This window comes from Leuciscus leuciscus (genome assembly GCF_965113295.1).
Source record: "Leuciscus leuciscus genome assembly, chromosome: 6".
Lineage (NCBI taxonomy): Eukaryota > Metazoa > Chordata > Actinopteri > Cypriniformes > Leuciscidae > Leuciscus > Leuciscus leuciscus.
In genome coordinates this window covers 7453993-7471309 of record NC_138730.1, presented here as the reverse complement: position 1 = coordinate 7471309, position 17317 = coordinate 7453993, and the positions used below count along the sequence as shown (strand labels likewise).

The 17317-nt window shown below is 44.4% G+C and overlaps 1 pseudogene across 1 annotated transcript in view; it reads left to right on the top strand.

The window, feature by feature from the left end:
* LOC309502019 (histamine H3 receptor-like) overlaps nucleotides 1-15732 on the top strand; it is a 72432-nt pseudogene extending 56700 nt beyond the window's left edge. The window contains exon 3 of the transcript in view: nucleotides 14735-15732. The product of the transcript in view is annotated as a histamine H3 receptor-like (transcript). The remainder of the gene's footprint in view (nucleotides 1-14734) is intronic.
* The last annotated feature ends 1585 nt before the right edge of the window (nucleotides 15733-17317 follow it).

Below are 17317 nucleotides of genomic sequence, written 5' to 3'. Positions count from 1 at the left end.
CCCTATGAGCTTCACCGAAGCGAGAGCCAGAAGAAACACTGTCTTGAAAGACAGGTGTTTAAGATCAATCGTCTGTAAAGGCTCGAATGGGTCACCTTTCATGGCCTCCAGTACCACAGAAAGGTCTGGGAGGATTCAGTCTCTTAGCTCCTCTAAGGAAGCGGATGACTAAATCGTTCCTTCCTATTGACTGACCAAGCGTTGTTTTTGAGAACGCTGCTATGGCCGCCACATAAACTTTGAGCGTGGAAGGGGACCTGCCCCTGTCCAACAGCTCTTGTAGGAAGGAGAGAACCTCCGTCACCCCACAGTCTGGGGGCGACACGCCACGAGCTGTGCACCAGCTGGAGAACACTGACCATTTCGAGGAATAGAGACGTCGCGTAGACGGAGCTCTAGCCTGCGTGATCGTGTTTAACACTCCGCTTGGGAGGTCAGCGGGTACCCGTTGATGGCCCAAACATGAAGGGACCACAGCTCTGGGCACTGATGCCAAATCGAGCCCTTGGCCTGAGAGAGGAGGTCCCTCCTCACTGGCACTGGCCATGGGGCAGTGCTCGCTAGCTGCATCAGAACTGGGAACCAGGGTTGGTTTTTCCAGAACGGCGCTACGAGTAGCACTGAGCATCCTTCTTCCCTGATCCGCTCTATCACCTGAGGCAGGAGAGAGACGGGAGGAAAGGCATAGAGCGGGCGGCGGGGCCATACATGAGCCAGCGCGTCCCTGCTCTTGGAGAAAATTCCAGACAGTGAGCGTTTTCTTGAGACGCGAACAGGTCTACTTCCGCTCTGCCGAATTTCTTCCACAGCAGCTGGACTGTCTGTGGGTGTAGAGACCACTCGCCTGTCGGAACATTGTTCCTGGACAGTCTGTCCGGTCCTACGTTTAGGAGCCCTGGCACATGCGCTGCTCTCAGCGAGAGCAGGTTGCGCTGAGCCCACACCAGGAGGCGTTCTGTCAGCCTGTGCAGGTTTCGGGACCTGAGGCCGCCCTGGCGATTTATGTAGGACACCACTGACATGTTGTCCGAATGGACCAGGACGTGGTGTCCTCGTATTTGGGGACAAAAACGCGTCAGCGCGTTGTCTACTGCCAGCATTTCGAGGCAGTTTATGTGCAGAAGCTTCTCCCGTTCTGACCATTGGCCGAAGAACGGTCTGCCCTCGAGCAGCGCTCCCCATCCCGAGGTGGATGCGTCCGTAGACACCACCTTCACACTCGAGGAAGTCCCCAGGCTTACACCTGATTGGTACCAGTCGTTTGCTTTCCAAGGTTTCAGAGCTGCGATGCATTTCTGATTGACCTTGAGACGAAGCAGACCGGAAGCCCGAGCTAGGCGCGGCACTCGTGCTTTCAGCCAGAACTGTAGCGGGCGCATGCGAAGCAAGCCCAGCTGAAGAACTGATGATGCTGAGGCCATGAGACCTAGCATCCTCTGAAATTTCTTGAGCGGGACAGATGCGCCGCAGCGGAAAGAGCTCGCTGCGCGCTGAATGTCTAGCACGCGCTGTGGTGACAGTCGCGCTATCATAGACAGCGAGTTCAGTTCTGTGCCCAGAAAAGATATTATCTGTCTGGGGGACAGAGAACTCTTCGCCCAATTGACTCTGAGACCCAGATTCTCGAGGTGATCGAGTAAAATGGTCCTGTGCTCTATGAGCATCGAGTGAGATTGAGCTAGAATCAGCCAATCGTACAAGTAGTTCAATACTCGCATGCCCTGTAGCCTGAGGGGTGCGAGCGCTGCGTCCATGCACATCGTAAATGTACGGGGTGCTAGGGACAAGCCGAACGGTAGGACTGTGTACTGATATGCCTGGCCCTCGAAGGCGAATCTCAAATATCGCCTGTGACGTGACGCTATCTGTATTTGAAAATACGCGTCTTTCAGATCTATTGACACAAACCAATCTCCTCGGCGAATCTGCGCGAGGATTTTTCTGGTCGTGAGCATTCAGAACTGTCGCTTTGCAAGCACTCTGTTCAGTTGCCTTAGATCTAGTATGGGTCTGAGACCCCCGTCTTATCTGCTGTATAGCCCTCCTTCGCTCTGAGCTAGAGATAACGGCTCTATGGCCCCTTTGCTCAATAGTTTCAAAATTTCGGCTCGAAGTAGGTGTGCTACTTCTGTTTTTACCATGGTCTCGACGAGGGCGCCGGCGAAACTGTAGCGAATAGCCTCTTTTTATAATGTCTAGCACCCACTTCGAAACCCCGGGTAGCCTCACCCATGCATCTGCATGAATGGCTAGGGGTTGAATGCGAAGCGCGCTCTGGTCGCTCAGCGACAGAGGGGCTTCGGTGTGCTGTAACACAAGCGTCGTGCTTATGACATTCGAGGCAGAGGGCGCGCTGATAACAGCGGGCAGATTGCCCGCGCTCGGCTCCTCTGCGGTGGTTAACCGAGAGGGGGAGGGCTGGGCGAGTCCCGTAGGACTTGTCATGTCTGTGTGTGGATGTGGGCGCGGGATAGTGGGCACATTTACCACACCGAGAGCATTGTCCGCCTGAGCAGAGCGAATGCACGTTGGTTTCGTTTTTACAGAAACCTCGAGACATGCAGGACGTAGTGATTGTGGGCAGTGGGCACATCTGCTACGTTTAATACGTATTCGAACTGGGTCGATTTTATGTGCGCGAGCCCTGTGTGACGGGCTGTGCTTGTGTGTAGGAATGGGCACTGGGCAGTGGCCATTTTGTCTACACTCATAACACCATCGGCCGTGGCCGGGACACCAGAAAATACACTCTTTATGGGATTTATCTGGGTAGCCGTAAAAACGGCATTTGTGTGCAGGCAAGCGGGCAGTGGAACCGGCTTGTTGACTTGCAAAATACACTGGAACAGTCACATTTCTTGGAACTGAACGAGCGATGAGTTTTGGTGGAAGTCCGGCCGCAGCGGGACTTGGACACCGTCGTTTCCCTAGGCGTGCTAGGACGACTTCGGGGCCTCGGGCTTTACCGCAATCCTGGGCCGTGGCCCACGCAGGGCGGGGCAGCGGCCAGATGAGCGAGAGCGCGGTCTCGCGCTTCAGGCCTGTCGGCGCTGCGAAGTGGCGGCGGTGGGGGCGGAGGCTGAGGCTGTGAGCTCTGAGCTCTGAGCAGACGGTTTCGCACGGCCTGCTGCAGAACTGGAGCGCTTCGGCAGGAAGTGCTTCATAGCCTGTGACGCTTTCTGTACCTCGGCGAATCTTTCCGCGAAATCTTTGACGGAAGTTCCGAAGAGGCCAGCGGGAGAAAGCGGAGCGTCGAGGAACGCGGCGCGCTCAGACTCAGACATCTCAGAGAGTGTTAGCCATAGGTGTCTCTCAGTCACAGTGAGAGAGGCCATGCTCCGTCCTATGGCCTGTGCAGCAGACTTAGTAGCGCGGAGAGCGAGGTCCGTAGCACTTCTCAAGTCTGGCACGCAAATTGCATCTGGTCCATTCTCGTCCAGCTTTCGGAGGAGATAGTATGCAGCGCTGACGCAGCCTGCCCAGCGGCGGAGAAAGCGCGACCGAGCAGGGTTGACGTCATGCGGCAAGCTTTTGAAGGCAGAGCCAGCTTAGCACGCCGTCCAGCGGAGGGCGGGCAAAGGTGGGCTGCTATCGCTTCTTCGACCGGCGGCAGCGAATGGTAACCTCTGTTTTTAGCATCGTCAACAGCGGAGAATGCTAGCGAAACAGAAGAGCGCATTCTAGCTGAGAAGGGGGCGTTCCAAGACTTAGCGACTTCTTCGTGTAACTCAGGAAGAAAGGGCGCTGGTCTGGACGCAGGCGAAGCGCGCTCCCCGGGAAGAAAATATCCATCCAGGCGGTTGTGAGCAGGCTGTTCAGGCGTAGACCACTCGAGGCCGAGGCTCGCCGAGTACGCGCATCAGCTCTGACTCGATGCTAGCTCTTTTGCCTGACGATGCGCGGACAGAGGGCGCGAGATCCACAGAGCTCGCCCAATCCTCACTGCCCGATGCCAGGAGAGAGCAGGAATCATCCTCCCCCAATGCGTCTTTTTCATCAGCGTCATCGACGGAAGCGGCGGCAGACGGCGGCCGCTGTCCGTCAGGAAGAGACACTGACGAAGTGTCGGCGGGACGTGATGCAGTGGGCGCGAAGCACCCTCATTGGGTCTGACGTCACGCTAGGCCTCGCTCGATAGGCTGCTGCAGTTGCCGCAGAACAGCCAATAGGCACGCGAGCCGTCTTGCCTATGTCTGTATGCTGCCGCAACGCGTTTTACAATAATACAAAATTAAGGATAATTTTTTGGCTTCAATATCTCGCGGAAAAGGGATTTTCCCCGAGCGTAAGATACTTACGCAGTACGAGAGACCTCTCGTAAGAGAACTTGCCAGAACACATCTCCAAATATATGACCCAGTTTTTCAGACAGTGCGCTGCTGAACGTCTGATGGATTGATGGAAATAAACCACTGGATCATCTGGTAGTTCCAGCGCAGAGGTATCGGAGGTAAACAGCCTTCTGTAGGTTCTTAAGCTAAAGTGGTTCACAAATCACACAGCGATGCTCAACAACACACCTTTTCTCCCCACAAACTAAAGGAATTATTGATCTTTTATTATTTTACTGCTTTTTGATCTTCGCTCAAAGCACAAAAGAAGACCACTGTACTTAATAGAGCCCAACAGTAATAGTGCTTAAAACAACTTTTACTGTAGATAAAATAATAATCTGTCTAACTAAAGAAACATCCTGGGATGGCCTGGGAACACAGTGGATACTGTTGAATATTTACTTCAAAGGTTCCTCTGATGTTTGGTTTAGACTCGGGTCAGAAAGCATCCTTGAAAATGTCTTGTTTTGTTTCCCCACACAAGCTCTTAACATCAGAGCAATGACACGAACATAAATCACAAAACGTAACGTGTGCCTTTAATCTGCAAGACAGCCATGTTTGATCTCACAGACTGCGGCTTCAGCTTCAATCAAAGCCAGTGAAGAAAGATTCTTTCTATCGGCGGCAGCACTATGACGGTGCACACATACTCTGATATTGTCAGCAAAATAAAGTGTTTGTCCTCATTCGCTACTGTGTTTTTTTTTTTTTTTTTTTTTTTTCACATTTGGTTTCTGTGTGGTGATCCTGGTTCAGTGGAGCAATGCCAAACTTTGTTGTCTTGAAATTAAATATGCTAAGAGATTATTTGTAATTAGCAGTCTGATAATAGATTAGTAATAAATTCTAAACTCTTTATTCTTTTTATCTCGTCTTGATAATTGCTCGGTTGATTTATTGACTTTTCAGTTAATTTATCGATTGCTATTGTTATTTTGTAACACTTTTTCATCTGAATTTAACATTTTGTTTGAGAGTTAGAGTAGTGAATAGTGACAAAATGACAAATAAAGTAACAGCAAGTAGTGTGTAAAAAGAATTGAAGAGTATTACCTTGTCATCTCACAACTTGACCTGTTTATTTGCTGAAAAGGTTGGCCGCTGATGCCGCTCTCAAACGCCATGTGTTCACTTACATATAAATATGGTGTGCTAAAAATAATGTGGATCACTGGAGTCTTTGTTGAGATATTTAAGTGTTAAAGTCCCCCCTGTGGTGAAAATCCCAGAGTGGATCTCTGAGTGGAGGCGGGGCTAATTTGCATATTCATAGAACCGCATATACTAAACGAGGCAAGGGTGTTTAATATGTCATTTTAGTGATCAAATATGAGTTTTAAGGGATACAATTATTGACTACAGGGGGACTTTAAGTGGGATATTTCGTATTTAACCAGTCATTTTGTTTATTTAGCACATAATTTAATGCATAAAAAAAGCTTTGAAGTGCAAAATATGAATAGGCGAATAATAGTGTGGGATAGAGCCATGTCTCCTGTTCATCTGATGATTCACCTACAGCACTTATCCAAACAGAGATGCATTTCCCAAAGGCATCAATAGCATAAGTAGATCATAAGAAACCATTGGCACCATACCCTCTTCGATCCACCCATTCTCCAAACCGCTTGTCCTCTGAAGGGACGTAGGGATGCCGGAGCCTATCCCAGCATCTCAGGCTGAGGGCAGGGAAACAACCCGGACAGATGGCCAGTACATTTAGGAGTTATTTCACAATAAACAAATGGAAATTCACTTTCATTGGTAGTCCGGTACAAAAGTTTTACTACAGTAACCATTGTTTGACTTGTATTTGAAGTAACACCATGGTTATTTTTAATTAAAGGTGTACTTGTATCTTATAATGCTAACATGCACATGTTACAAGGTTACTGCCCCAGTGAGAAGCTAAAGCCAGGCTCAGACTACAGGAGTTTAAGGCCAATTTATACCCGATTTACCCCTCCCGACATTCAGAGAAATAAATCGCGTCCAGAGCATCGGTCGGTTCTGATGTGCAGGCCAGATTATCTGGTAATGTGAGGCATTTTTTCTGCTCAAATCTTAAACCTCCCGATCTGCTCACGGACACATCAGGGCCGTCCCGACAATATCAAACATGTTTGATATTTAGGATTTTTAATCAGGATGATTACGACTATGATTACTTCAGTACTTCCACAATAGCCAATGAGAGACAAGTCTACAAGGAGACGGAAGTGAAGGAACTTTTGAAATGGTGACCGCACACAATAAGCAGCTGTACAAGTCCGGTAGACAACGGATAAAACCAGCTAGACGAAATGTGGGAACAACACAACTGCCTTTATAATGTCTCCTCACATATCTACAGCAAGATGCCACGACACAGTATCCATTTTGTTTGCATCCACTTGAGCTCACGTGTGATGCTAAATCTGGCACGATAATCTTAAGAATATTTGAAGTGTGTGATGCGCCACAATTTTTAAATCTGGTAGTGTGTGCAGGTTTGAGATTTGAAAGAAGAAAATCTGTGAAGATTCTCCTTATGTGCGTGATGCAGCAATCGTTTTCACAAAAGATTTCACAATCGGTTAAGATTGAAAAACTCCTGTAGTCTGAGCCCGGCTTAAAGGTGAATTTTTTTCTTATAGTGTACATGAAAACATAAACTAATAATTTGCAGTAACTGCTTATTGAATCTTAAAAACATGACTTACAAATAGAATGTTAAGTGGGTGTAATTAATATCTTTAGAAATTATGATTTAAAAGATCAGTTAAGTTTAGAAGTATTGGTATTGTTTTTGGTATTGACAATACTTGCCTTGAAAGTATCGGATCGAAAAGCAGTATCATTCATCCTTCAAGGGTGTCTTCACACTAGACATCACTTCTGTATAGCATTTGGAAAAAGTGCTGTGTTCAGTTTGAAATCAAGTGGGACTTGGAAAAGATTTGGAAAAGGTCAGTGGGTGCGTATGGACCACCACACTGCACATTTTGTGTGTCTCCCTCATCTAACACATCTGATTCAGCTCATCAGCTCATTAGTAGAGATTGCAAGACACATTAAGACTGATAAGACTTTTTACGACCCCAAAAGAAATGAAATGTATAAATGTGTCTAATTTTCCTATCTCATGATTTTCCTTTTATGTGGTTTGGCATATTGTATTGATTCAGCTCTTTTGGATTAATGTTTCAGACTTGCATACTATAGTTAAGTTAACCAAAATCATGTGTAGCATGTTTAGCCTCTATAACTCCAATCTTCGTCCCCCATTTGTTCATTTACATTGCATTTTGCTAACTTTGTGATACATTAGTATTATATGAATTTTGAAGATTATTTTGTTAAACACCCAATCAAAATATATATTCAAAGGCCTGCTTGAACAAAAGGTCGTAAAGAAATTATTGGCTCAGAACCCTCCAGAGGGTGTGACATCTTCACGCTTTAAAAATCACTGATCACAAGATCACGTCTCTTAGTCCATCCATCTTCTTCTGCTTATCCGGGGCCGGGTCACGGGGGCAGCAGTCTAAGCAGAGAAGCCAAGACTTTCCTCTCCCTAGACACTTCCTCCAGCACTTCCGGGGGGACACCGAGGCGTTCCCTGGCCAGCCGGGAAATATAGTCCCTCCAGCGTGTCCTAGGTCTTCCCCGGGGTCTCCTCCCAGTGGGATGCGCCCTGAACACCTTTCCCGGGAAGGCGTCCAGGAGGCATCCGGAACAGATGCCCGAGCCACCTCAGCTGGCCCCTCTCGATGTGGAGGAGCAGCGGCTCTACTCTGAGCTCCTCCCGAGTGACTGAGCTTCTCACCCTATCTCTAAGGGATCGCCCAGCCACCCTGCGGAGAAAGCTTATTTCAGCCGCCTGTATCTGGGATCTTGTCCTTTCGGTCATGACCCACAGCTCATGTCCATAGGTGAGAGAAGGAACGTAGATTGCCCGGTAAATCAATCTATGTGATCAATCAATCTTTCTTTACCACGACAGACATCGTACATTACTGCAGAAGCTGCACCGATCCGTCTGTCAATCTCCCGTTCTATCGTTCCCTCACTTGTGAACAAGACCCCAAGATACTTGAACTCCTCCACTTGAGGCAGGAACTCTCCACCAACCTGAAGTGGGCAAGCCACCCTTTTCCGACTGAGAACCATGGCCTCGGATTTGGAGGCGCTGATTCTCATCCCAGCCTCTTCACACTCGGCTGCAAACCGTCCCAGTGCATGCTGAAGGTCCTGGTCTGATGGGGCCAGCATGACAACATCATCCGCAAAAAGCAGAGACGAAATCGTGTGGTCCCCAAACCTGACACCCTCCGGCCCCTGGCTGCGCCTAGAAATTCTGTCCATAAAAATTATGAACTTAGTCCTATGTCTCTTAGTCCTTTTCTGAAATCCTGATGTAAAGATGACACTGAACTAGAAGTTTTCTAAGGACCCCCAAGCATGTGCCAGGCTGCGGCCTTGTCTTTCCATTCACCAAAGATCCTCTGACTCCCACTGGTTCTCTCTCATCTAGACAACATCAGCAAAGATCAACTGGAGCCTCAACAAATTGCATCAGGACGTTTAATTCAAATGGCCGAGACATGCAAGTATCGAACTTAGTCTCAATTGATACATTAAGTATCCTTACCCCTTTTAAAGAAGGGCGTGTTAGAACTAAACTGATGGTTTGCTCAAGGCTGTTGATCTGCTGAATTTCAAACAATGCTATTGTAATGGTGTGACCCTTTAAGGTGGGTGGAGCCGGGCGGAAGCTCACGGCCCCTTTAAAAACGCGGAGATTTACTTTTACTTCCGTTTTCCCTCCGGCATGGTATGCAGGTGGCGTCATTGTGTCGCAAAAAGAAGCTACCTAATATGCGTTAAGCATTGAGCGAGATAGTAGACTGCATAAGTGGGAAATTCACTTCTTTTTGACTCTTGCCGTGGGCCTGTGAATGTCCAACTACATAAACATTTTAAGGTACGCTACTGCATTGATATGATGTTGCATTTGGTAGTAGTGTCGTTTTTAATAATTGATCGTTTATGTAGTGTGATCAAGGCTGTATTGGTGGTGGTTCACCGTTCTTACGATCGTACCGAGGGCCAGTCAATTGTGCTGCAGGTAAGTTTATATAGTACTTTGTGAGTTGTTTTTTTAACCGAAGATGTAATTTTAGATAGTGTATGTGGGGTTAATGGCCAAATTGGGTAATTATTTTATAGATATCTGCCCGCTGTTGTTTTGCTGCTTTGTGGCGGCTCGTTACGGAGACCAGTGGTGTTGTGCTGTGGAGACTGGAGAAGTTGTGCGCTCAAGTCCCACTGAGGACTGTGATAGACGTACACGATTATGTGCGCAGGGTTTTATGTGAGTGTGTGTTGATGCGAGCGCATGGTTGTATGTGTGGACGAGTCTTTATGTTGAGTGTGTGTTGATACAAGCGCGTGTTTGAGTGAGCGTGGTGCAAACGTGTGTGTGTGTGTGTGTTGAGGTCATTTGGTATGGATTAATTTTGTTATATTGGTTGATTTAATTGTATTTTCTTTTCTGATAAACTTTTTGTTATATTGGTTGATTTAATTGTATTTTCTTTTCTGATAAACTTTGTTATATTGGTAGATTTAATAGTTTTTCTTGAATCTGATGATTATAATAATTTGATTTCATTGTATTTTTCTTTGATTTGTTGTTGCTTGTGAATTGTGTTCTTGAGATCTTATTTGTCGTCAATTCCTTGTACCATCAAGGATTACTGCTGGGATTGGGAGGATTTATTTGATTTATTTTGTTTGCTTATTGTGTGGATTGTGGTTTTGGTTATACAATTGCATGATGGTGTGATTTGAGGTGGCTTGAATTGTATTTTCTTTTCTCATTCCCAAATGTTAACTTATCCCATGGGATATTGATATTGACTGTCGTGTCCAAGATCCGATTTTACAGGTGACCGCTGTATAACATCAGGTTTTATTTATTTATGTATTTATTTTTGTGTGAATGTAATTGTAATTTTGCATTGTTCCCTCAACTTGTGTGATTGTATAATATATATTCTTTTACCTCTTTGAGCATCAAATAAAGATTGTACACATCTCTGCTTGTTCTTTCCATTTGTTTGGAAACCCTGTAGTTGGGAGCGTGTATAAAATACATTTACCCCTTAGGTGGCATTAGCCTCCGCTCACACTATAACTTCTTGCTTTCCTGTATTCTGCTTCAGCTCTCTTTCCCTTGGTGTGTGTGTGTGTGTGTGTGTGTGTGTGTGTGTGTGTGTGTGTGTGTGTGTGTGTGTGTGTGTGTGTGTGTGTGTGTGTGTGTGTGTGCTCATATATGATGAGTAGCCATTGGGAGAAAAGCATGTGACGATCTTGTGCTCAATCATATAATAGTCTGCCATGCCATGATCCTATGCTCATATATGATAATCTGAAGAATATTTGTGCTACCATCATATGAGAAAACATGTGATGAACTGGGATCTCTTGTGTTGCTTGGTATAGTATAAGATCCACAATAACAGTATATAGGAAATGCATTAACTCTACCTTGATTGGATAATATGGAAAACTGTATTTAAGGCTGTCAGAGACAACAAACTGGAGTTGCTCTACAGACCAACTCAGCTTTGTAATAAAGTCACCGCATGGCATCAAAATCTCAAGACTCTGAAAGTAATTTTTCACAGAAACAAAAGAAGCAACAACACTAGCTGGGGCAGGACATGAGATTTTATTGGGTCCCTCTGCCGTTTGTCGCTAATTGAGCTGGAATAATTAACCATTGGACTAAACCATTTTTATGGAGGGGAGAGAGAGAGATTTGCAAAACATATTTAACTAAATTGCATGTTTTTGTGGTTTTCATTAAACTCTCAGGTATACAAGCTGACACTGTAATATACACTATAATGATTCATATAAGAGTAGGGGGATATGTAGCATACTTCTGGGTTTAGTGGGCCCCTGGGCAGTGGGGTCACCAACTTTCACCCCACTAGCGATGGCCCTGCCTGAAGCTCAATAAGGTTTTTGGAGACATGCTCACTTTCTACACATTTCTCTTTCAGTCCAAGTTATGTTGCCGTAATATGTGAGCATGTTCACGTTTCCTGGATTACGTTTGGAGCGGTGAGGTACGAGGATGTGTCCACTAGATCTCAACACCCTCTCTGAGGGCACACTGGTTGCTGGGATCCAGAGAAATGATCTTGCTACTTTGCCAAGGAGAGTTAACTCTTGAACATGAGCATGAGGAGGCTGAGACAAATACAATGTAACCTCCATGGTCACTCTTTCTTAATAATAATAATAATAATAATAATAATTCATTACATTTATATAGCGCTTTTCTCTGCACTCAAAGCGCTTTACATAGAAGGGGGGAATCTCCTCAACCACCACCAATGTGCAGCTCCACCTGGATGATGCGACGGCAGCCATATTGCTCCAGAACGCCCCCCACACACCAGTTTACTGGTGGAGAGGAGACCGTGATGAAGCCAATCAGTATGGGGATGATTAGGAGGCCATGATGGACAGAGGCCAATGGGCAGATTTGGCCATGATGTCGGGGTTAAACCCCTACTCTTTCAAAAGACATCCTGGGATTTTTTTGTGACCGCAGAGAGTCAGGACCTCGGTTTAACGTCTCAGCCAAAGGATAGGTGCAAATTCTCCTTCTTTGACCCTTTGTTGTTTTGCTGATTTTTTTATTTTATTTTTCAGCAAGCGAGGCGAATATTTGCCGCCTTTGCAGCAGTAGAAGGGACAGTGCTGCTTCCTTGCTCTTGATCAGCAGGTAATTCCTGCGGCGGCAGTGATGTCATTTCCGCCAGATTCACAGCTTCCTCTACAGTGAACCTGATGGTCAAGTCAAGTCACCTTTATTTATATAGCACTTTTTACAATACAGATTGTATTAAAGCAGCTTTACAGAGATAACAGGAAAATAATGCAACACAGTTCTAGATCTAGAAGAAAATAGCGTCATGGTCCAGCTTAAGTAAGTTCAGTGATGGTTCATTTTTGTTGTAAAAAAGTTATTAATTTGTTTTTAAATATATATATATATATATATATATATATATATATATATATATATATATAGCCGCTCTGGAGAAAACAGTGATGTCATCATCCAGCTCAGTTCAGTTCTCATATAATGGTGTCAATGCTGTCAGATCAATAATATTGTTGAATATTAAGTGTCCCCAACTAAGCAAGACAAAAGCCAAAGGTGACAGTGGCAAGGAACCAAAACTCCATCAGTGACAGAATGGAGAGAAAAACCTTGGGAGAACCCAGGCTCAGTCGCTCAGTTCTCCTCTGGCCAACGAGCGAACAGTGAATGATTATGATTCAGGCAGCATTACAGGTCAGAAGTCAGATTGGATCAGAACATTCAGAATATTTATCCAGTTCCATCTGGTTGAAGATCGGAGTTATCACGCCGGTATGGAGATGAGTTTGTTGAGGATCAGGGCCCAGATCCGGCTGACTACAGTAAATCTCGGAATAAACAGAAAGACTAACATTAGCATAGATAATGGTTTTGAGAAAAGTTGCCCTTGAAACGGCGATCAATGAAGCAAGCAATGTCAATCACCTTATTGACTTTCTCAGAGGAGTATTGGTGGTGCAGATCATCCATCATTACCTTTTTCATTTCTTTTGTAAGGGCATCATCTTCCTCCTTTTCATTCAGTATGGCAGTGAGGCGCTCCATAACAGGCTTCAAAGATAATAGGGTGGTCTGTGTTTCAGAAGAAGTCATTTAGAGGCCCCAGAAGTTCACAGACCGTCTCCAAAATGTGCACATCACTGTCTTTTGGCATTATATGCCATGAGCTTCTGTCTGCTGCGAGCACTGCACTGCTGTTCCAGAAATCTCTCAATCATTTCGAAAGTGGACCCCCATCTCGTCACGACATGATGAATGAGTGATTTTTCAGGAATGTTCAGGATTGCCTGATTTTTCTTAAATTCTCTCTTTCTTTTCCAGCTGCGAGAGCTTCCCTGTATATCATGCCTGCATACTCTTACAGCTGAGTCAACGCTTTGAATTTTGAGCACTTTGGCTATAGCTAGATTTAAGTTATGGCCAAAACAGCCAAGAGTACAGGGTAACACGGTTGGTTGGTTGCATTGTCTGTTGTGATGCTAGACAAACTCTTTTTCATGATTCTTCAGTCCTGCAGTATGTTTACAGATAAATCTAAGATGTTGTCAGCTGTGTGGTCCTCTGGGGGAAACACAGCTTAGAGGCAGGAGGGCTTAAATTCCCAATCTGGAGAGGGGAAATGCTCTGTAAAGCTGATGTTTGGTTCTCCACTACCTCCATTGCTGGTCCAAACATCGGTAGTTGCAGAAATCCACACCGCTTCTGCCAGTTGTTTCTGCACCTAGCCCTGACTTCTGTGTTCTTTTGTTCTCATCTTTGGGATTCATTCTTTAAAAAATTCCCAGACAGGTTTAATATTTTTTGTTATTGATTTCATGTGAAAACATATACTACTACTGCTAAGAATAATATCAAATGCTATAAAATTGGTTATTGTTATTTCAGTGTTGATGCACATATACAGATAAGGACAGATAGAGCGTGAGTGTGTCACACACACGCACACGCACTCGCACTCACACTCACTCTCTCTCTCTCTCTGTACAACTCACAATCTGTCTTATTTTTTTTTTTATTTTTTTTTTTTACACAATGGTGAAAGACTTAAACTAAAGTAGAAGTGCTACCAGCTATATTTAATTATTGTACTAAATCACAGAAACACAGTCTGCTCTCTCCAGCTTTGTGAAGTAACGTGAAGTGGGAAACTAGCTGATGTTAGCTAGTTACTTGGCCATGTTATCTGCCTCGGTAGAAAGCCAATAGTATTTATTTCTTCACCAGTGCTAAACATGCTAGCTCTCTTAGATGGTTGCAAATGTTCATTTCAAAACAGTGTTACCATTAACACATTACCTCCTCTAGTAGCCACTCTTCTTAACACGTCTTACAAGCTGGATGTCCTTGGGCTTCAACTCGGGCTTGAGGAGCGGTTAAACAGAAGATGGATGCACGTTTTCTCAGTCCTGTTAACAAAGCTCATGTGCCATTTAAAAAGCATGTTTAAAAGCATGTCAATTCCTTTGTTTTCCCCTCAAGAAAGAGTTTATTTTAAAGAAATGGCTGTTTATATGTTCAAATAATTGATACGTGTGACTAAAAAATCACTATATATTTAGGCAATGTGTATTTTCATAAAAAAAACACAAATCTATTTTTTCATTTTAAAGAACACCGAAGCCTCAAGTTTATATATTTTTTGCAATAAATAATTGTATAAATGATGGACAAAACAAAACTGATAAAAACAGTGGTTTAACTCTATTCAACATTATTTCCCTGATTTCAGGTATCTTATCGTGCCAAGCAAGGAATGACCCACTTCGCTGTGGTGAAGATAGCAGCGGTTTGGATTCTGGCCTTCCTCCTGTACGGACCGGCCATCTTATTCTGGGAGCCGCTGACCGGCAGGAGTCGCGTGCCGGACGACGAGTGCTTCGCCGAGTTCTACTACACCTGGTACTTCCTGCTCTCTGCTTCAGTGGTTGAGTTCTTCTCGCCTTTTTTATCCGTGGCTTTCTTCAACATCAGCATCTACCTCAGCATCCGTCGGAGGAGGCTCGGCAGTAAAAGAGAATCCCCTTCTCCAAAGCGGCAGGATGCCTCGGCTCTGTACGGGAAGAGGACAGGCGTGAGCGTGCGGATCTACTGGAACTCACTGACACTCAAAAAGACTGAAGACAGCAAGAAGAAGCGCTCGGAGAGCGACGGTCTGTCCATGCGGTGCGTTCAGCGCTCGCGTCTGAGGCAGGACAAGAAGATTGCGAAATCCTTGGCGATAATCGTGTGTGTTTTCGCAGTGTGCTGGGCGCCGTACACTCTGCTGATGATCGTGCGAGCGGCGTGCAGAGGAGACTGTGTGTCGCATCACTGGTACGAGGTGACGTTCTGGCTGCTGTGGCTGAACTCAGCCATCAACCCGTTCCTTTACCCGCTGTGCCACAGCAGCTTCCGTAGGGCCTTCGTCAAGATCCTGTGCCCTCGGCAGAGGACCACCATACCCCTGACGGACCGTCCATCCAGCGCACACAGATAGTGTCTGAATCATCAGCGCACATGTACTGGAAACAGTGTTTAAAAAAAGAGGATTTAAGTGCCTATACATTTAAAGGAATGTTCCTGGTTCAAAACAGGTCTGTTGACAGCATTTGTGAAACATAATTATTATTATTTTTTTTACTTATAATCTCACAATTCTGACTTTTTTTCTTGCAAATTGCAAGTTTACATTTCGCAGTTCTGACTTTTTTCCTCATAATTGCGCGTTTACATCTCACAGTTATGACCTTTTTTTCATACACCTAGAAAAGTAGTTGCACTTCAAAAAAGTATTCTAAATGTATTTTATTTGGGGAATTTTTTTTTTATTATTATTTATTTATTTAAAGCAACACTGTGTAGGATTTTCTCCCATCTAGCGGTGAAATTGTATATGACTACCAACTGAATATTACTTTCTAGCCCCTCCCATTACGAGGGCGTTTTAACTCCTACGGTGGCCGTATTATTTCAGATCTGCCGGCAGTTGCGAGTAATCTCCCCCTCGCATTCGTCACGGTGCCACTGAGTGTAAAAACGTGTATGTCCCTCTTTGGCTAATGTATTTTCAAGATGGAGGCACAACATGGCTGCCGCCATTCGAGTGACTGGCTCGTATGTATTCTAAATGGCAGATTCTACGCTTACGAGAATACTTGATTAGTTGGTAGAAGTAATTATACATTAATGAGCATATATAATTTTTGAAAGAATAAAGTGTTTTTTGCTAAGAATCAACTTAAAAAAATTACAGTGTAGCTTTAAAAGGGTCATGACATAGACTTTTAATCTCACAATTCTGACTTTTTTCTCACAATGGCAAGTTTACATCTCACAGTTATGACTTTATATCATGCAATTCTGACTTTATAACTCGCAATTGACCGTTTGCAAAGACTCGCCTCCTTTAGTTACTCTTGCAAAATACATCGTGGAGCAGAGAGGACACTGACAACGCGCTGACTCAACTTTCAAATTTGGTCATTTTTTAAAATAAATTTAAACAATAAATTCCGTTTTGTGTCTCTTTAATGTGTCTGACAGATCGCTGTGTCGCCTCAGTTAAAGCTGCTCGTGAACCGATCATCTCTTCTTTCTAGTTCATTTATAGCATCAAATAAACATGAATAAACATAAGAAGGAATGTTGTTTTAACCGCGGAAAGACGTCAGTACACTCCGTTTTTCAAGTTCAAATCCTCCAACGTTAATCTACTAACTCTCCTGCTTTGTCGGACAAAAATGGCGGATTCGGCGGATTATGATTTGTCCCTGCGAAGGGTCAATTGCGACTGTATTACGCAATTATGAGAAAAAATTCCGAATTGTGAGATAAAAAGTCGCAATTATCTTTTAAATTGTTTTATTCCGTGGTGGAAACAAGCTTCCATAAATAAATGTTATAATACACAGTTAAAAAAAAAAAAGTCTTTAGCATAATAGGCTATGTGTTAACATTAGGCCAGTGTCATAATATCACTTTTTAACACTTTTTTTCAGGAAGCTTATACAATCGTTCAACTTCGCTGTAATGACAATGCATGGATTAGTAAACCCAGAGACTTATATTACATAACTAGAGGTTCATACACCTAGAAAAATAGTATAATTTTTTTATTTTTCATTTATTTAAGAGGTCACGGCATGGATTTATTTTAATATGTTCCTTGAGATTTACTTATAATGAACTATTAATAATGAATAGCTATTTGTTGTGTCATGACCCTTTCAGGTTTCACTTTTTTTATTTTAACCCTTCACAAAGTCTGGGGGGGGGGGTTAAGTCACATGGAGGCGTAATCTGGCACAGTTGTCTGAAAAAAATTAAATCAATT